This window comes from Eulemur rufifrons, chromosome 21 (genome assembly GCF_041146395.1).
Source record: "Eulemur rufifrons isolate Redbay chromosome 21, OSU_ERuf_1, whole genome shotgun sequence".
Lineage (NCBI taxonomy): Eukaryota > Metazoa > Chordata > Mammalia > Primates > Lemuridae > Eulemur > Eulemur rufifrons.
The window spans coordinates 18,360,906-18,383,020 of NC_091003.1; the positions used below are offsets into that span (position 1 = coordinate 18,360,906).

General features: G+C 35.6%; 1 protein-coding gene and 1 pseudogene across 1 annotated transcript in view; both read left to right on the top strand.

Annotated features, from left to right (window-relative positions):
• TTC28 (tetratricopeptide repeat domain 28) overlaps positions 1-22,115 on the top strand; it is a 526,655-nt gene that overhangs the window by 150,655 nt on the left and 353,885 nt on the right. The gene's annotated exons all lie outside the window — the stretch shown is intronic.
• Positions 6,096-6,378, top strand: LOC138401834 (large ribosomal subunit protein eL43-like; annotated as a pseudogene).

Here is a 22,115-nt window from a genome sequence, read left to right on the forward strand (position 1 = left end):
ACACACTTCGGAATAAGTTTGTTAGAATTCTGTATTGGCATAACAACATTTATTAGATTACAAATAGTTTTTTATTGATAAATGATTCCTTATTCTGATGTGTCCAATGTTGGTGTTTTTTGTTTTAAGGAAAATAAAAATATAATATTTTAAATTTGAAAATAGGCTGATTGCTAACTTATTTATGTAACTGAGAAGCTTGAATGTCCATTATACTTACCTAGCTCATTAGTTCATTGCTCTGACAATTAATTGTTAAGCATATTTTGTATTTTAGTATTTATAAATGAGCTTAGATGGAATGCACATACACATTTTCAAGATTATGCTAGATCGTGGTATCTGCGAAAAGCCAAGGCCAAGATCTATTAGATATTTCGGGACTGTGTTTGTGGAGTTGAGATTCTCAGACATAAATAAGATTGTTATGTTTTTGATTGAGGAGTAGAAAGAAATTGTCACAGTGAATGATGGCGGACCCACAATCATTTAGGTAGACTTTGGATCTTTATTACTTAACAATTAGTTTTTTTCCAGCAGAGGGTGGACTGGAGAAAAAAATAAGATGCAGGCCATTTTATTTTATTGTTAATAATTTTTATAAATATATTAGGTTGAACCATATGAAATCTTTGACCTATAAAAATAGAAATTTATTATGATTCAACTAATATTTGTGAGGAGGGTAGGAATGGTGGTATTAAATATTGAACATAAGACTAAAATGTGTTTGGGGGATGAATTTTAATATTTCATGGTCACTATAGTGTCCGTGGAAAATCATGACACTGGTCTTTAATTTATCTGTGTTGTTCTTGTGAATTTCCTGGTAACTCAAAGTAAATTCATTAGCTGCCAGCCCTTTAAAAATTTCAACCATTTTTTAAATGTGAGATTAAAAAAATATATATTTTTTGCCTGCTTAAGTGGAAAATACTAAGAATGATTTAACCTTCTCCTGATTACTCAGGATTATTATTACAAACATGAATTATTCTAATGCTGTAACACAGTAATCCTACAGGAGCTTTTAAGGAATGTAGAATTGTTTGTTCCTATACTGAATGACCACAGACTGATGTTTTGTTTCTTTTAATATAATTTTATGTCTTCTTTGTACAATTTTTATTTTTCTTTCCGTGTTGCCCAAAGTAATTCTACTATAAATATCACGTAGATCTACCCATTATCTGTTTATTAAACTAAGAAACCCAAAAAGCTCCAATTAAAGGAGCTGATGCTTTTGAAAAGCTGTCAACTCAAACCTGACTGTATCAATATTAAATCTATTGAAATATTGTAAAACTTAAGAAAGATCAGTTTTTTAAAAAAGCTTGACATTTTTTCTCTTTATACTTTCTGGATGTAGGTGGTGTTTTAGATAGTTGAGGTAGTTAAAAAAGTGGCCTTTTGATAAGTAAGATATGATTTATAATGCTATTAATTACCAAGAGTTAGATATATTTGAGGATGCATTGTCATAGGGACTGAAACATGTTGAATGATTTGATAAATGCCATGCCACTGTAGTTTTCCCTTTTCTGACTTTGCTTTGATGTATCTGAGTTGGCTTTTTTTTTTCCCCCCAAAAACTCGTTCAAATATATACACACAATTAAAAACCATGGCAGAAGGAACTAGTGTTAGTGGTTTATGTGAAGGGTGGAATTGCATATCCTAGGGAGTCTATGCAATTTCTTTTAAGAAGAAATGACCCAGGAACCCACATTATTAATAAATAATTAATATTTACTTAAATATTAATTAGTTATATATTAATTAACTAAAACATTCTTTTTAGGGACACAGATATTTGTTTTAAACAGCGCTTTTTGTTTTAGCCTAACTTTTGCTAGACAGTATTTATACTACTTAGACTAAAACATTTTTTAAAAAGGAAAAAAACTTTAAGAAACATTTAATTTTGCAGGTTAGGAAGCCAAGTAGAGACAGGGTAAATTGAGTCCCTCAGGATCACGTAGCTATTCAGAGACTGGCCCTTGTCTTGGGTACTCTAAAGAAAGACCATACCCACTGGGCTGCTCTGCTTCTACTTCTCCAGAAGTTTGGAAGCTAGGGTTGGGTCTGTTTATGAGAAAATACAGTTATATAGATGGTACATTTTGAAGACACCAAAAAATTTATTTGCTTTCAGACATATTTTCTATAACTTATTTTTCTGAAATTTCTTTGTGCTAAAGCTTTAAAAAGCCACAATAAAATGCAAATATGATGGTAGCATTTGTGTGCTGTTGATTAGTTTTGCTGGCCTGTCACCCGGCAAGACCTTGAGAAATGGGATCCCTATAACCACTCGATGTAGCTGGTAGGGAAGATTCATTTTCATTTCATTTTCATCAAGGACCATAGTGACTGAGAGTCCTGCTTTGAGGTGGAGATGGGGCCACTTTGGTGAGGAACTTGTGTAGCCAAGAAAATATTAAGGCAATGTGTACTTTTAGGGGACAGGAGAAGAAGGTAGCTGGGAGTGGAGATAGAGAATGTTGACCACAAACTTCACATACTTCATAATTTCAAGGGAGGACCAGCTCTAGGTCAGTGTAGATGATACAAAATGACCAAGAGTAAGGAACCAAAAAATTAATAGTTACTATCAATAAAGGAAAAATAACATGTGAAAAGTAAACAGTTTATATCAGTTTACACAAATACATAATAGACCTCATTGACAAGTAAATCATATCTGAATGTACTTGTCATTGTTCTAATTTTTTCTGATGCTAGTTGTGGTTCTCAAATTTTAATGAAGCATATAAATGCTATCCCATTTATAGTGGTCGGGAAACAAACAATTTAGAAGAACTAGCATATTTATTATAGAACCAATGTTTCTAATAAACTGTAACTTTAGGCAAATTATCTGGGTTAATTTGAGTAGAATTCTATGATGTTATTTTTCAAAGTGAATCTTTGCATTGCCTCATACTGGAGTAAGAATGAATGAATGAGAATGTAAAAGTCCTAAAGCTAATTTTTTTTTTGTTTTTCAGAGACAGAGTCTTGCTCTGTCACCCAAGCTGGAAAGCAGTGGTGCAATCATAGCTCACTGCAGCCTCAAACTCCTTGGCTCAAGTGATGCTCTCGCCTCAACCTCCTGAGTAGCTGGGGCTACAGGTGTGCACCACCATGCTCAGCTAATTTTTTTATTTTTTGTAGAGACGGGGTCTTGCTACATTGCTCAGGCTGATCTTGAACTCCTGGCATCAAGCAATCCTCATGCCTTGGCCTCCCAGAGTGCTGGGATTATAGGGTGAATGACCATGCCTCGTCTAATTTTTAAAGTATTATAAATCTGTAGGCTATATTGTTGACATTTAACCATTGATTAAAACAGGATGAAAATATGGAGAAACTGAGTACATTTCTTTATCTTTTTTTTTTTTAATTTAAGCATAAAAATGCTAACCTTAAGAGATATCAGTTAAAGGAGGGATCTTAAATAACAGGTTATTGACTGTGTGTAATTATATAGACAAGTAGAGTTAACACACTGAGGCCAGGCACGGTGGCTCACACCTGTAATCCTAGCACTCTGGGAGGCTGAGGCAGGTGGATCGTTTGAGCTCAGGAGTTCATGACCAGCCTGAGCAAGAGTGAGACCCCGTCTCTATTAAAAATAGAAGGAAATTAGCTGGACAACTAAAAATATATAGAAAAAATTAGCTGGGCATGGTGACGCATGCCTGTATGTAGTCCCAGCTACTTGGGAGGCTGAGGCAGGAGGATTGCTTAAGCCAAGGAGTTTGAGGTTGCTGTGAGCTAGGCTGACGCCACGGCACTCTAGCCCTGGCTACAGAATGAGACTCTGTCTCAAAAAAATAAATAAATAAATAAAAAATAAAATAAATAAAAAAACAAAAATATTTATACTGAACAAATAAACTATGTAAAGATTAATAGGCACAGAGGTTATAATCTCACCATGGGGGAGTTTTAAATATTGATATAAACATGTACAGTTTTTGTTAAATAAAACCAGATACTTGTTTAGAGTTTAAGATATATTCTAAATTCCTTAACAGATTCTGTAGCCATTTTAGATACTGTTTAAATGGTATGTTTCTAAATGGGAATAATTTCAAAAATCAGATTTATTTTAAATGATCATACTCTTAAACATTTACTGTAGTTGCAGGAAATGCAAATATGAATAAAATACATTTCTCAGCTTACAGTCTAGAAGAGAGGATAAGGCAAGTGCACGAATGTGACGTGGCATATGTTAAGTATCACAAGAGAGGCTGAAAGAGTTCTCTGGAGAGTGAATAAAAGGAGAGGTCACAGATGAGTTGGGTGGGAGAAAAGGAAGGGTTTGGAGTTGAGGGTAGGAATGAGTAGAACAAGAGGGTCTTCATCGTAGAATAGCATTTCAAGTAGACTTGAAGGGTGGGCTGATTTTTACCAGGCAAAGATGGGGAGGCCATTCCAGACAGCAAGAGTAGGAAAGGCAAGCTTTGGGCATGTTTTTTACAATGGTAAGGAATTTCAGTTTGGCTAGAGAATAGACTTCAAATGCCAGCTGAAATCCAGACGGTAATTGGCCCCAAAGATGATGAAATTAGGTTTTTACATGCTTATTCTCCTCTTGATGCTCAATGAGTAACTGGTTTTTCTCACATTTTCTTATTAAAGGAAAATGAAAAACTGAGTAGGCTGCAAATGATGGGATTTTATTTGGCTCTGCAAGGATTTTTATAAATACTACAGCAGCTGTTTACATGTTTTTCATGATTGCCCTATGCATAACAGAATGATTCTCCCCATTGTTTCATGCACACATTTGACTCAAGTTTATCTTTGAATGTTTGCCATTCTCATTTTGTTTCTGCTCCTTTGGGTGATATTAGTTACCTGATGAGGGGAATATCATAAATTTGGAATTCCAAGCTCTTCCAACTTCAGAATGCCATTTCTTTCTACATATATTATGTAGTGCAGCTAAACAATCAGTTTCAGATCTGTAGCACAATTCACAAAGCAACAATCTCTCCTGTATTTCCAAATAAAGTATTTGAAGGGAATGATATTTGCAGAATGTGCTATAGTGGTAAATTTAGAGAGTACAAGATAATTACTTGTAATTATGGCAATTTCTGTAAGGGAAATCATCTTAATTTGTTCCCACTAAGAAATAGAATTGCTCTACTCATAGCATTTGAATCTTTTTAGGAGATTAATGCTGTGTGCCTTCATTACTTTGAATGGACATTACAGCTTTTCACTACATCTGAAATTACCCCTTTAATTCACGCTTCTGTTTGAATTTCTGTTAAATGCAGTCTTCACTTTTAAAAAAAAATCATATTCCAGAGCCCTTGTTAGATAGAACTTACATATCCATCCTAAGCAAATTGTAAAAGAGTAATACATCTTTACTAGGAGAATAAACCTACAAAGAAGTCACAGTCTGGATGGTGAAAACAGTCTTTAACTCACACTTGGAGCATTCTCTTGTCATGCTATTCCCTGAAGATTTTAAAATTAGATGGCCTTTAGGCTGATGGATAATTGCTGTGGCTTAAAAGGAATGCTGTGTCTCTGGGCATTTTTGTGAAGACAGAATTCTGACTACTTTTTTATATTTAAGTATTTAATTATACCATCTGGGAAAGGTAACCCATATGCAGGTTAAGACAGAAATTGGAGTGGGAAGAGTAGGTTTACAATAGAGTATAATTAATTGGAAAGAATGTTGAAAAAAAATGATGGACATATGTCTAGATAGGTGACAAAGGTGCTAAGTATAGAAGTTAACTTCTTGTTGGGCTGTGATTGTCTGCAAAAATAAATGATTTCAGACTTCAGAGCTGTTGAGGTTGTTTAAAAAATTCTGAGTTTTTGCAGGTAGCACCTATTTCTTCATATTATGTAGGAATTTCTTTTGGCTGCAGTGAGTTGAGGCTAGTGCCTTAGTGCTAGAATTTCTTTCTCCCCTGATGTCAAGTGCAGTGCTCTCCATTGTGAAGATGCTTCTGTATTGGAGGTCTGGGAGAGGGGAAGGTAGCTTTGGCCGTCACTTCTCAGCAGCAATCAGAAGCGGTATTGCTCTGGGCTCAGGTCTAGTTAGTGGCCACATGGCTAAACACACCAAGAAGATTGGAATTGTGGGTACGTACAGGACTGCTATGGTGCCTCCCTCAGGAAAATGGTGGAGAAAATTGAAATCAGCCAGTATGCCAACTCTACGTCCTCCTGCTGTGGCAAAACCAAGATGAAGAGATGAGCTGTGGGGCTGGCACTGTGGTTCCTGCATGAAAACGGCAGCTGGTGGTGCCTGGACCTACAACACCACTTCTGCTGTCACAGTCAAGTCCCCCATCAGAAGACTGAAGGAATTGAAAGACCAGTAGAAGCTCCACCTTTTCAGACCACACTACCCTGTGATAAATGGGTTAATTTATGTAACAACAAAAAGCAATACTTGAGTGCTGAAGCAGAGCTTGGGATAGCATCTTTAAGGTAGGAGCAGGCAGAGCTAGTGAAACACACAAGCTACAAGTGACTCTAGCTGTTTTTTGATTTTGAAGTATCTAGCTCCTTCTACTAAGGTCTAAACTTATAGTTAAACTTGGATTAATTGAGTAATTATTTCCATATTCATTTATCAAGGGCCTACTATGTGCCAGGAACTATCTATTTATATCATAATGAGGAAAATTGAATAATGCTAATGGTGACTCCATTATTTCAAAACTTGGAATATCAGTTTACCCTATAAACGTTTGCTGAATTTAAGAGAACCAACTAATTTACTAACTATAATCTCTTTAATGATTTATGAAGTGTTAGACCTTGGGGAAGCAGATTCAGATATAATATGATTCCCGTTCTCAGTGAACTTACAGTATAGACAGGAAGTCAGATGAGAAAATGAATTATTGCAATACAGTATGACAACAGTGGTACCACATACAGGGTGCTAGGGGAACACTGAAAAGCAGGAGAAAGAGGGAGGGGGAGGTGATATGAACTAAGCAATGAACTATGTGTAGAAGTTGTCTAGGTTAATAATCACCACACATTTCCATAGTATAGACTTTCTTATTACTTCTCCCTTTATTATAATTAGGTTGATTTTTAAAAGTGAAAGAATTCGCCATTCCAAATTCATTTATTGTTTCCATGGACTCATATTGTTGTTTGTAGCTTGATTTCCTCTTAAATACTTTTGGAAGGTATGCATTTCCTACATATTCACCTCTGATTAGTTTTCACAGGTGGATTCTTAATAAATGAGTACTACCTCTTTCTTTTTGTATTTTGCCTTGTGGCATGATATATTCCTTTTTTTCAATATTTTAATAGACCTTTTGAATGTATTATATCTATGTTAATTTATTTTCCCTTGATTTTTTTTAATTGAGAAAGGCAGTTCTTAAAATATGTTCCACAGGATTTGTTGAGGATAAATTCAATAGTTGATAAAGTTGAGAAGACGTGTACCTACTGTCCCCTTCTTGGTTATTCATTTGGTACATTGTGAAGGTTCTGAGAAGTCCTACAATTAAACAAGAAAGGAAGGAGGGAAGGGAAGAGAAACTTCTTTACCTTTATTTAATGAAATATTTCCCTAATACTTCTACTTTTTTTTGATAACATGAAAATTTATTTGTTTTCAGAATTGCTTTCTTAACGCATCTTTGTTTTGGATTAGATATAAAAATTGATATACATAGTCAATATGGAAATATTCTTTTCCTCTGATGGTTGAAATTATTACTAATTGGAAGAAAATAAAAGAAAGGAGGCAAGAGAAGGAAATAAATGAGAAGACTATAGGGACAGAGATGAAAGAGAAAAATATTGGTAGCAGCAGAAAGGGAAAAAGAAAATGTATCTTGTAAAAGCACAAAATGGTATTAAAATGTGACATAGTGAAATCCATTTATCAGGTTCCTGGATTTAATATTTCCCCAGAGACATGAAAATATTGCTAAGTGCCAAAGTATTTTTCTCACATTTAATTTTTTTCAGTGCTTAAAACATTTCCCTACTGTTTTTCCTGAAAAATATTATCTGTGGGTTTCACTTTATTATTAAAGGACTAAAATTTTTAACAATATAAAGTTAGATAAGAGGGCGTTAGTTCCCTTGGCAGATTTCACAATTGGGAAAACATTTTTCCTTCCTGACTGTTCAGGGGCAGATAGTTTGAGGTGATATGAAAAGAATCTCGAAGTGTGATGCTTCCTGAGATAGTGTAAACTGTAGTAGAGCATCTTTAGGTCTTGAATGAAGGTATGAATTTTTGTTTGGTTATATTTTTTATGGGGTGCAGTTATTCTTTTGGACCTCTACTGGGAAAAAAGGCTGTTTCTGAACTTGTTTAGAGGGGAGGTCAGGAAGGGCCATTGAGTATATCAACCCTTGTCTTGCTATTATAGTATAGATTAGAATAGGAATTGAGGGGGAGGAGCATGCTTTAAGTCTTGTCAAAATATTCTAGTTAGTTATTGCATGGTAAATCACCAACGGGTCTCCTTACATCCAAGCAGCCTTAGGAAGTCGGAAGTAAGAAACTTGGGAAGTTGTACAGGTCCTTTGTGGTTAGAATGTAGCTATTTAAGATAGAATGGCCTGATCCAACTCTTGGGGCAAACCAACTAACCATATGAAGATGGATTCCGGACTCTGTGTGTGTGTGTGCAATATTCTCTGCTTAGTTTTGTTAACCTAGGTATTTTAAGTCTTTGTGAAAACGTTACCAGCTATACTGAAGAGAACCAAAGGAAGGTTTTGTTGTTGTTTTCCTCTACTTCCACTAGGTTGGGTCATTCATTCAACAAATGTTTACCAAGTGACTATTGAATTTTGATGAGGGAAGCAACATGCCTCTAGGAGCTAGTGAGAGGGTGACAGCCACTATCAAAGTAAATGGACCCAAGGGGAAAGCAAGACTGAGCAGATATTTTTGGGCTGTGTTTTAGTGAGGAGGAGTTTCCCCTACTGTGTCCCCAGTGTTCCTCATCCCATCACAACTTGCCCACAGTGAGCTCATTCTTCAAAGCCTTGCCCAAACCTTCTCTCCATGAGGCTCTCCCAGATCAACCAAGTTAGAATTAATCCCTTCTTTTACTGCACATTTTTATTCTCATTAGAGGAATTATTGCAGTTTGATCAGTTGATCAATGAATTGATTGATTAGTTTATTTGTTCAACATGTATTCGTTACACACAATATATCAGCCAATCAATATATCGGGGAGGGTGCTGAGGAGTACAACTCCATCCCTGTCTTCAAGGAATTAATTGTGTGCTCCTTTTGCTTGTTTATATTGGTTTCTCTCACTTGATCTTAAACCCCGAAGGGCAGTGATGGGCTCTTATTTATTTTCTGCCACGTACCTAGCATAGTGCCTGCATGTAAAAGGCGTTCAGCAAGTGCTTTTGAATATAATGACTTTGTTTTTGTTTCTGACACACACAGAATTGAAGACTCAGAGATACTGGCCCATTATAATTGAAATTTGTATAACAGGTTTATATTGGAGGAAAACAGTGTTATGACAGGTTATATTAAATGACACATCTAGCTGTATTTAGTAATCCAGTAACAGATGAATTCATATTCTGATACTTTTTATGTTAGTTTGCAAGCCACTGAACTATTGTGCCTTACTTTAGCTTATTTTAGATAAAACAAATAACTAAAGAACTGTGTTTTAAAAATGTAATTTGTAGAGAAACAAAGGGTTGGATCTTTGTTTATATGTACAATGATTTAGTAAGCAATAGAGTCAGATGTCAAAAGGCTTTTAGGTCACTGATGAGTAGCATTGTGGTTTATTATTTACCTTTTGCCTGCCACAAATGTTCTTCTAATCCAAGAACCCAGAGTAAATGTTTGCTGAGAGTCTCTACAAGGCCTAAACAATGAAATATTCACATGCTTTAGTGGTAGCAAAGTTGAATGGCAAACAGCTGCCAGCAGCCATTCCTTACTGATCTAATCCAGGAGGTTTGTGAAAAAGGAACATATGGATAGGGGCTAACTGGAAATTAGCAAAGATCAAAATGTTTGACTAAATGTGGTTATAATTTGGTATGGTAAAACCCAGAGGTGAGAAATGATGTATATCGAAGCCAAGTGGTAAGAACTTTACTGGAAACAGCTATGACACAAACACAAAATTGGGTATGAGACGCCTTTATCTGGGACTATATTCAAAGGAAGTTGTTATCAGACTTATACCGTGGCCTGGATAAAAATGACAATACTTCAGAAGGACCTAAAAAAGTCACGATGCCTGCCAGTGTATAGTTGGGAAGCGCGTATTAATATTTGACATACCAGTGTTCCAGGTATTCTAATGGAAATATGTACCACAGATCATGGGAACAATGAGAAAGGGACATGAGGGAAATAGAGAAAGTTTCCAGGCTTGAGGGAGCAGTGGGAGTTTGCCCCATGGAGAGGGGTAAAGGGTTTTGTTTCAGGTGTGGCATCACATCACCGTAGACAAAGACATGAAGCTATCAAATAGCGGTAGAACACGTTTGTTTGTTTACTCATTTATTTGTTTATTGTGGGAGTGTAAAATGTTATGGGCAAGTAACTACTAAGAGCCTGATTTCTATATCAAGACACCAGGGTTTATATCTTAAATATGTATAATTTCTATTTGCCAGTTATATTGGAATTGGCTGGAAAACAAAGAGCCTAATTTCTGTATTGCTTGATATAAATAGTACTAAGAATGACAAATAACCAGGAAAATATATTTCTCTGGGTCTTTATACCATTTCCTAATATTTAAGGCAGCATCTGTTAAATGAATGAAAGGACAAACCTATCGCATCTTTTTATGTGCAGGCATTTTGTTAGGTATTTTTCTAAGTTATTTCATAAGATTAATTCATATGAGCTGAGTATATCAAATAATCTTGGTGTTTCCAGATGTTAACATTCAAGATGTAAATTGTTTTAGTGATCCCAAAGAGTGGTCCAGAAATTGGTGATTTTGCTGAGGCATATAGTGTGAGTTGCTTAGCTAATGAGTGAGCCTAACTGGCTGCCCAGCAACCATATCTCAAACCACTTTATAAATATACCCACATTTGGATTACTGCTAGTGTAATCTGACTTCTCCTTGCTGTGCAGCGCCCATCCTCCTCTTCTATCATAATGGCCTATGTGCTATACAGTGGCTATCATCAGCACTTGGAAGCATTGCTCTGATTTTACACAAACAGGTAAGGTTAATATAACTACTATAATGATGTAACTTAATGGATTTTAGAGTTTATTTGCATGGTCAGATTTGTTTTAATGGCATTATAAATTAGTCTAGTATTTACAGAACCATTGAGAGTCTGAAAAGGATTACCTAAAATTTTATCATACTTTTCTGAATTTTGTAGGGGAAGCTATATTCTGTAGTATCATTTGCAAATATGGGAATTTAGAATGGTCCAGAGATCTTTAGGAATGTCAGGATCTATAGCAGTTTCTAACAGTTTTTTTAAATCATTTTTTTTGACTACTAATCTGGAAATTTTTACATGACAGATACATGGTGTGTAATATCTGTACTTCTTCATTAAAAAAAAAAAACCCCAAACTCTGCTTTCACTATTTCGAATGAAGAAGTAAGTGACTGTAAATAAGAAAATGGCAATTTGTATCATCCATTGATTGTTAGGAATCATTAATAATGTTAATAATACAATTTATATTATTGATTTTTAAAATAAAAATTAGACTTTCAGTGTTTACAGAAAGGATTTATCCCTGATTTTTAAAAAGGCATTTAAGCTTCTTATAGAGACATGAATAAAAATTAATGTATTTAATGTTATTGAATGGCAAAAAGTGAAGACTACATAAAATTTAGAGGTACATGAAATTTTAAAGCACAAATAAATGACAAGATGTGAAGATCAGAGTATTTGTGGTGTTGAGTTATATGGGTCCAAAAAAGGCTTTTGACTGTTAACCTATGAAAGCCATCTATACATCTGCCCATTTAGATATAGAAACCCTTACTGTGCATCAAAACCACTTAGCAGGGAGACCCATCAAGTATAAAGTGAGAGGAAGACAATTTCTTTCCATGTTTTTGAGCATTATACTGTTAGTTTTTATTGTGTTGAGTATAACATTTTATGCTCTGCTGATTTAGCAGAGATACTTATTTACTCCTCTCCTTTTAAAAATAATCATTGGAATTTTTTAAGAGAAATACAACTGAAGATCATAACATCCGCCATTAAATCTGTTTAAAGCTTATGTGAGACCACATTTCTTGCTCTTTGTTTTTGTTTCTGTTTCTTCTTGACTAGGTATTTAGTATAGCTCTTCTTGATTTGAAGTAGCAACTGTTGGCATTTTGTTAAATGCCTGAAACAATCATAAAATTTCATCAGGACCAGGTGTGGTAGCTCATGCCTGTAATCCAGCACTTTGGGAGGCCGAGGCAGGAGGATTGCTTGAGGCCAAGAGTTTGAGACCAGCCTGGGCAACATAGTGAGACCCTATCTCTAAAAAAAAAAAATAATAAAAATATGAGCTGGGCATAGTGGTGTGCACCTGTAATCCTAACTACTCAGGAGGCTGAGGCAGGAAAATCACTTGATCCCAGGAATTCGAGGCTACAGTGAGCTATGTTGAAGCTACTGCATTTCAGCCTGGGCAACAGAATGAGACCCCTGTCTCTTAAAAAAAAATTCATCAGTTCTTCTGTAAATGGTAATTTCTTTTTTAAATAGGCAATAAGTCATAAATTGATAATTATTGCTAATACATAGATGGAAAAAATATTCCAACCTCAGTAGTCATCATAGAAATGTACTATACCTTTTATGGGGTTCCATTTTCTTTTGTGTTTTTTTTTTTTTTTAATTTCAGCTCATTATGGGGGTATAAAAGTTCAGGTTATATATATTGCCCATGCCTCCCCATCCCCCCGAGTCTGAGCTTCAAGTGTGTCCATTGCCTAGACAGTGCACATCGTACTCATCATGTAGATATGCACCCATCCCCTCCCCGCACCCCTATCCCCCTCAGTCAGAACTTCAAGCGTGTCCATTCCCCAGAAAGTGCGCATCGCACTCATCAAGTAGGTATACACCCATCCCTTCCCCCCAACTCCCACCTCTGTCTGATACCCAATTGGTGTTATTCCCAAATGTGCACTCAGGGAAACCAGTTTGCTGGTGAGTACATGTGGTGCTTATTTTTCCATTCTTGGGATACTTCACTTAATAGAATGGGTTCCAACTCTCTCCAGGAGAACCAAAGAGATGCCATATCACCATTATTTCTAATAGCTGAGTAATATTCCATGGTATACATATATCACATTTTGCTAATCTGTTCATGAATTGATGGGCATTTGGGTTGTTTCCACATCTTTGCAATTGTGAATTGTCCATTTTCTTTTGATATGATCATTTGTAGTTTTCTTCAAAAAGCTAATAAATTACTATGTACAATGGACACAAAACAATTCTTTTTAAAGGTCTCATTCTATTACTTGTATTTTCCTAGATTGAGACAAGTTAGTTTACCAGGGTTGCAGTTTAATTTTTGTTGATTGATTGATTGATTGAGACAGGGTCTTACCCTGTTGCCAAGGCTAGAGTGTAGTGGTGTCATCACAGCTCACTGTAACTCCAAACTCCTGAGCTCAAGCGATCCTCCTGCCTCAGCTTCCAGAGTAGCTGGGAATACCGTCATGTGCCACCACACCCTATAATTTTTTCTATTTTTTTTTTCTGTTTTTGGTAGAGATGGGGTCTCACTCTTGCTCAGGCTGGTCTCCAACTCCTGACCTCAAAGGATCCTCCTGCCTCAGCCTCCCAAAGTGCTAGGATTACAGGCATGAGCCACTATGCCTGGCCTTAGTTGTTTAATTTTGAAAGATAAAGTTATCTGTAAAGTATGCTTTTAGATGTTTGCATATAAGGATGGAGCAGAATAGGGTACTGTGTACCAGACTCCTCTTCCATAGTTAGCTGAGACAGGAGAAAAGGAAGGAAGAAAGTAGAAAAAAATACTTAAACGTACAGGGAAGCACAGTTTGAGATCATATGGCTTCTTTGTAGATTACATTGTCAGGTAAACCAGAAATATGTGGCTATTTCTGAACACTTTGTTATTGGTCAGTATTAGCCTCTGCAGGTTACAACTTTGTAGTATTAATCGAATAAAGTCTCTCAGTACTTATATCAGTGTAATGGTAAAGAACATTTTATTATATCACTCATAATTATACTTTTTGGATAAAATGTGGCATCATACACTTGAATATATATCAGTTAATATAAAATATAGCAAAACAAGGGAAGGCATCTATTTTCTTTTCCAAGTGTGTCTCAGCTAAAATAGTGTTTAAAATTTTATATTCCTTGGTTTTATGACTACAAAAACAGAAATTAGAATTGCCTTCTTTCAACTACTTGGGGAGAAAAAAAGAGATAGCCAGAGGTCAAAGAGTTAAAGCTCACTTTCTCTCTCTCTTTTCTTTTTTTTTAGTATAATTTTGAGAATTACTGCAGCTGCAGAGAAGAAAAACTATGAGGAAAGCACTTAACTTTCATGTGGCATTTGTGTTTAGTAATTTCTTATTGGTATTAATGTTAGAAAAATAAAACTATTTTTATCAAAGAGAGAAGCTTGAACTTCTGTATTATATTAATGCTTTCTTAACTGTAACCCTAATTATTAGTTAATAGTGAATTAAAAATAGATTTTTAATAGAGGCAGAAAATTAGGCATGTTTATTACTCAAGATGAGCATTTAGTCATCCAGCCAAAAGCTTTCATCTGTCTTCTTTTACAATTAAAACAAAGTCTATTAGTCCTGTCAATCAGCAGTCATCTGGGGTGATGACAAGGGCTGTACAAACACTATTAGCAGCTGCCAAAGAATAAAAAATGTAACTTTTCAAAATCAAACTTGCTGGATAGAAAATAAATCAGTTTTTCATAATAAGATTGGTAACTTGGTTGTTTAACTTCCAGTAAATCTATAAATTAATACCCTGTAATATGGATTTCAGGACATCTTTCCTTTTATTTATAATCATCTGTAGCCATTTTTTCTTGAGAATGCAATGAGTCTTAGTCTCATTTTAGAGCTGCTATTGGAAAAATAGTATTCTAACTTGTCTGGATATTTATATTACTTCAGTGGAGTAAAACAGAGAAACTGTATAATCTTGAACTTAGAGTATGATTCTCAGATTTTATTTAAAGTGAAATAAACAATTTCTTTTATCATGATCAATTTGCTCATAATTGAGTGCTCTAGTTTAACCAGAATGCCGACATACCATGCCTAGAAGATGGTTGTTTTCTTATTTAGATGGTTGACTTGCGGTTTAACATGTTTTCAGCAAGAGTTCTAAATCATCAGTTCCTTAATAATGCCCTAGGTAAGAAAAGACTTAAGTTTTCTTATACTATGTAAGTTTAGTTCAATTAAATAAGTATGTGTGAAGCATCTACTTTGAGCAAGGAATTAGGTGCTGGAATAGATGTGTAGATTAAATAGGTGAATTTTTATCTATTAAAGAGGTTAACTTCTTATCAGCTGATCAGTGAAAACCTAGTGTAATATAAGACAGAATATAAGAAACATATTACAAAGTCCCACAGAATGCAGAGGAAGGAACAATTCCTACTTGAGGGATCAGAGAATGCTTCTTACCAAAAATAGCATTTAATTTGTCTTGACAAATGGGTAGAATTCTAACAAGTGGACATGGTATTCATTTTTTTTTCAAGTATGAGTTTGAAAGGAGATGCTGATACAATGAGAGATTGTGGTTTCAGATGTTAATAGTTATACAGAATTCTTAGTTATGATTCCTTGTTTAATAGGGGTTCTTTAGCTTTTAGGCCCTTAGGAGTAACAACCAGAACAGAAGAAAAACGAAAAAGAGTGAAAACAGATTCAATAAAATGTTAATTTGTAAACCTGGCTGGTCATTACAATCATTTAGGCCTAGGGATCTAAAAAATACATACTTTTGGTCTCTGTTCCTACAGTATCTTTCTCCGTAAATCTTGAGTAGGGCTCAAGATTCTGATTTTAAGCTCTCTTTGAGCTTAAACGTGTCCAGCCAGGTTTGGAAGATGACCGTCATCATGAGCTGTCATTGCTTACATACAAATACAACTTTTCATCCTCTGAATCCTCAGTGCCCAAATTCAAACAAAACAAATGGACGTATTTCAGTCTATGTTTAGTTATTTGATCTTTGAAATTTCAATATTCAAGTGGGATTGGAATGTATTGTTATTAACAGCTACAGGCACATAGGTACTCAATAAATATTTGTTGAATAGATAAAAAATACTAAAAAATCATAAGGTTTTATTGGAGAGTGCTCCACAATAAATTCCTTTAAGAGACTCTCATTGTTTTTTTGTCTGTTCTATCTTTGACTCCAGTATATGATGCTCTTAGATTTTTGGAAAAGCCCTGCAGGTTCCTTGTGGCCCAGAGTTTGAGCATCACTGCTCTCTAAGTTCCTGTAACATGAGGAGTGGCCAGATAAAGCCACATAAATTCTCACATGGCTGAGAATTTCTATAAGTTTAAGCTTCTTTTGTAGCATGTATTTTTGCTTCTTCAAAAATACCTGTTTTCTAGAGATTCTGAAAAAGGAATGCATGCTGGTGAGTATTTTGAAGTTCTAAGCAGTTCAACTGCTGTCATTGGGGGTTGAACTATGCAGTATATTTGATTTGTTACAGCTTCTTTATTCTACTCGCTCAGCATTTTCCTGGCAGTTAATTACACAGTGGCTTTAGGGTGCATTCCATAAGATGCTGAAGACACAGCTTCACTGAAGTCTGACACACTTTCCTCCTTGGTTACATAGCTAATGGCCACTCTGGGATAATTAGTGAGAAGAAACTCCAATGGCCCAATTACTGTCTTCTCAAGGTTTTCCCTCTTAATTCTTCTTTGCTCAAATCTTAAGAGATTGCCTCCACTGTAGATTATACTTGTGTGCTATTTAAAACTGAGTTTTCTTAGTTACAGTCAGACAAAAGGTAAAAGATCTATATTTTAGTGTGTTGGGAGTACTGTAAGAAGTTGATGGTATTTAAGAGAAACCATAGAGTAGTACCATTCAGAGCCAGAGATGGCTAATATTTTCAAAGCCACAGTAATTGCTGGCTTTTGATTTTTGGGTTAAGACTCATACCAATTGCCCTCATCTATGTTGAGAGGACTTGAGGTTTTAGGCTCAGAGCTGTTAGGGTTTCCATAGCTTTGCCTGATATGTAGATTAGTAATCAAATGTGCCATTTTTCTGTCAGGAAGCTTGACTTGGGGTATTGTAACTTACTAACGTTATGAAAATGCATGTGCATATGCCTCAATAATAAAATTGTGTGAACATTTCTACCGCAGTGTTTGGTAGGTAGCTAGAATCTAAATCTTATAAATTCCTGAGTCATCTGAGTCAGCCATATGTCATCTGCCTTTCTAAGACTGTCTGTCCAGCATAGAACAAAGTGATTTCATTCTTTTTCCTAAGGTCCATGTCAGCATAAGGTGGTTCTCATTGGAATTGTGCAAGCAATCCTCTGTTTCTGAACTTTGTCCAAACTGGGAAAAAATGACTATGTTAAAAGAAACTCCTTTGAAAAATTGCTCTATGGAAAGTTGTTAATATTATGGCTGTGCTGTGGATGTGCCGTTTTCTATGAATGTGCTCTTTATTTACAGAGAAGGTGCTCAGTGAATATTTGTTGATTGAATGAATGTAATGAAGTTTTATCATAGGAGTTCTAAATCTTTCTTTTCACTGCAGTCTTCCTGTTTGGTTGAAACGTTCCCAGCTCTCTTTGCAGAGCAGGCTACTTTCTCATCAAGCCTTTTTGTTTTAGTGTTGCTGTGCGCTGTGCTTTCCCAAGTGGCTTGTGAGGATTGCTAGGGGTAATCTAAAATCTTGGAGTGTTGAAACTGAGCCAAATCATGTTGGTTAGAGCTTACCCTAATGTGTCATGTATTTTTTTTTTTTTTTTTTTTGAGACAGAGTCTCACTCTGTTGCCCAGGCTAGAGTGAGTGCCGTGGCGTTAGCCTAGCTCACAGCAACCTCAAACTCCTGAGCTCAAGCGATCCTCCTGTCTCAGCCTCCCGAGTAGCTGGGACTACAGGCATGCGCCACCATGCCCGGCTAATTTTTTCTATATATATTTTTAACTGTCCATATAACTTCTTTCTATTTTTAGTAGAGATGGGGTCTCACTCTTGCTCAGGCTGGTCTCGAACTCCTGAGCTCAAACGATCCGCCCACCTCGGCCTCCCAGAGTGCTAGGATTACAGGCGTGAGCCACCGCGCCCGGCCTGTCATGTATTATTGAAGCAGTAAAAATGATGGACATGAGAAAATATTTCTAGGAGTATAACAACAACAACAACAACAACAATCACCATAAAAAGTTTCATTTTACAGCTTGGCAAATCATCCGCTGGTTTGTCTCCAGCAAAGTAAAGAGTTCTTTAGGAGTGGAGGTGGGGGATAGCACTCACTATGTAATGACCGCATGATATTCAAATAATCTTCATCACTTCAGATTGACAAATGGAGGGGGAGCGCCTTCTGAGACTGTTCAGAATCCTGCAGGAAATTGTGACTGAGTATGATATTTTCTTCTCATATCCTCTCAATTAATAAATATTTTTGGTGAAAGAAAATCTTTCAAAGGATAAAGGGAAAAAACCCAAATCAATCCATAGATTATTCGATCTGGTACACTGAAGTTAGTGGAACCAGAGGTGAGAGAATAAGACTATTGAATGTACACCTTGTAACCATGAGATTGGTCTCTCAATGTGTTTTTTAGAGTTCAGTATACTTTCATAAAAAAAAATCTCAGACAATTTTTATAGTGTTTTTTCATAGATAGGGAGATGTTTAGGAAAATTCAAAATTTAATGTTGAAATGTTGGAGCCTTTGTAAAAGAAAGCTTTTAAATCCTCTTTAGTGTAGGACTTTTCCAGAAATCTATGCCTTTTGTAGATACACACATTCTCAAACTTTTATTGAAGGTTGCAAAATGGGAAAATATATGCATTTGGTGTTTTTAAAAATTTTATGAAATTAATTTGGCCCTTTTTATAAGTTGTAACATTATTTGGATTTTGCCTAGTTTGAGAGGTTGAAATACCTGATAAAGCACTGAAGGAAGATTTATAACTGTAGTAGCACAAACTTTTTTTCCAGTTGATGTGACCCCTTTCCTTCCATTGGAACAGAAGTTAGCAAATGTAGGTTTGCTGGCAGTCTTTTTGTGTTCCAGCTGTGTGATCGTGGGCACATTATGTACCCATTCAGAGCCTCAGGCTTCTTATTTGTAAAATTGGATAAGGAAGTTTCTTGTCTCGGAGGGCTGTTGGGAGCATCTTAGGGGTTAATATCTGTGAAAGCATTTGGGAAACTGTAAAACAATGCATTATTATATCTCTAAAAGGGAATTTCAAATGATATTTACCTTTTGATTGCTGTGGTGTATTATAAATAAATCTGTATTTAAACTTTTATTAATTTCCTAATACGATTTCACTATAATTCTAGAGTCACATTGAAAATGTTTCATTCTGATTCAATAATATGATTGATTTTTTTCCCTTAAATCTGTACTATATATTTTTTTTATAATAAAAATTGTAACTTCTTACCTGTGGGCCTCCAAGGGATATTCTCCACTTTTCTATAACTGTTTCTTCATTTTAAATTTCTCTTATGTATCTCAAGGAAATTTCATTTATCTGATAATCTCTCTCTCTTTTTTTGTCATTTAAGGATTCTGTTAATTAAGCTCAGACCCAATAGCGACCCTGGGACATGCAGCAGACCCTCCTCTCATTTGACACATTTTCCTTGATCATTTTCCTATGCGATCTCAGAGCCACTTTTCAATCCATCTGGCAGTGTTCATATTGGGCCAATTTTAATTAAGCTTGTGATTTAGACTCTAAGACCCTGTCAGATATTTTACTAGGATACAGTTTTAGATCATTGGTTTTTGCCATAATTCAACAAAATATGCAATTAAAATATTAAAAGTAAATCGATGAAGTCTATCCAACCTGATTATACATTTTTAAGAGTTGTAAATATTATACTGATTACTGCTTATTACTCCATATATTTCAAAGGAAAATATTTTTTGAAGTTTCTGTACAAAATTGAACTACAGAGACTGAATTTATTAGACAATTAGCAGAATTTCATTCCATTTTTGGTACTTAGATCATTGCATATTCACTTTTCCTCCCTCTGGGGCTGGCTTATAACCCTGTTTTGTCCTCTCTTCAATTCTTCCCTCTTCCCACCCATTAATATAAATGATAACCTTGGCTTTTGAGATGCTTATTCCTGCTCCTCCCTGTTGATTGGCTACATTGCCCCTTCATCTCTGAAGCACACACCTCTGGGTCGCTTGTCTCCAGTTAGAATGCTTTTCCCACCATAGGCCAACTCTGCTGCAGTTTTTTAACTCAGAACCGACTTCTCAATCCTGAGATATCTCAGTCTGACAAGAACCATCTCCCTAGAACATAACACGCATAACACATTAGGCCGTCCCCACACTCTGCATCACCTTACATTATTTTAGAGGCTTGCAGTTAGCATCCCAGATGTTTCAAATATTCCTTCCTACAGGCACTCCCCAATTGCAGTCTGATCAACTTTAGATTTACTGTTACTCTCAAGAGAGCTGTTCTCTGTGCAGGGTGTTTGTTTCTGAAAGGTCATTTCCTGGTGCAAATTCCAACCAAAGGAGATCAGCCAGAGTATAGTCTTTTTTTCTCTGTGTACTTACTTATTTTACTTGGAAGAGAAATTAGGGCTTCTTTCAGATGTGCTACACATCACACAAAATTAGATGATGATGTGACATATTAATAACTGACAGACAGAAATAGGTGAAAATAAGAATATTTAAGCTCCTCTAAGCTTTGACATCTGTCTAGGTTTCATAGTGAATTAAATAGAGAATTGTTTCTGGGTTTGAATTAGTCAGTAGTTTATTCTTCTCCTTATTGTTTGTAATACACCCTGCAAAGCTTGACGAGAACATAGCTTTCTATCTCTCTGTTGGGTTTAATGTCATTTGACTGTCATTGTACTTTGCTTCTTAACAACACAAAGCAAGTAGTCCCCCTTCATTTATTTTGCAGTCAGTATCATCAGTAGTGATATGGACTACAGGTCATGTCAATGGTGGTGGAAAGTTAACCAATTTTTTTTGAACTCTCAACCTTAATTAAAATTTTTTGAAAATACAGATTTGCTTCTTTAGCATTCTAAATAATTTTGACAGGGTGTTTTGAAATGTAAGGCATTCCTCCTGCATTATAAATTTAAAATACGTTTTCCTATTGCAAAATTAATTCTCCTTAATTACTGTAGCTGCCTTCCAGGCTGCTTTTGGTATTGGTGTAAGTACCAGAGTTCATTGCAGCATTTAAGCTTTTATTGCTCAGTATCTCATGAAAATAAAACCCAGCTCCCATTGATTTTCAGTAATACATCATGTGACTATAAACCTTCTGATCTTAAAGGAGTGATTAAGTATGTTGATGCCTGGACTCTTGATAGAAGCCCACCTGAATATATTCCTAGGCATTAGAGATCTAAATGATGGAGCAAGTGAAATGATTTTTTACAAAGCTGATAACAAAGGGTTTAGATAAAATAGTTTTAATGGAGAAAGTTTGACTACCACTGTATTTTGCATTACAATACTGCTGTCTTTATTTTAGGAAACTCCAGGTTTGCAGCCCACCTGCCCCATTCCCTGCCTTTTCTGTCACCAAGCATCACCATACCTAAATACACAAAGAACAAATTATAGAAAAACACAGTACATGCTAAAATGTGAAATGAACAGAACAGTAGAGTAACAACTTTAACCTTGAGAGCAGAGCTGGCACTAAAGGAGGAGTAAAATTCTGTCAGATGGAGGAAGGGTATATCCAGTGCAGAATTGTGAAAACACATGGCATACCTGGTTGGTAGAGGTCACTGTAGCAGGATCTTAATGCATGTGGTAGGAAGTTATAAAGAGGCAATCAAGGCTAGAAGGCTAGGTTGGATCATACTGTGAAGGACTCATAT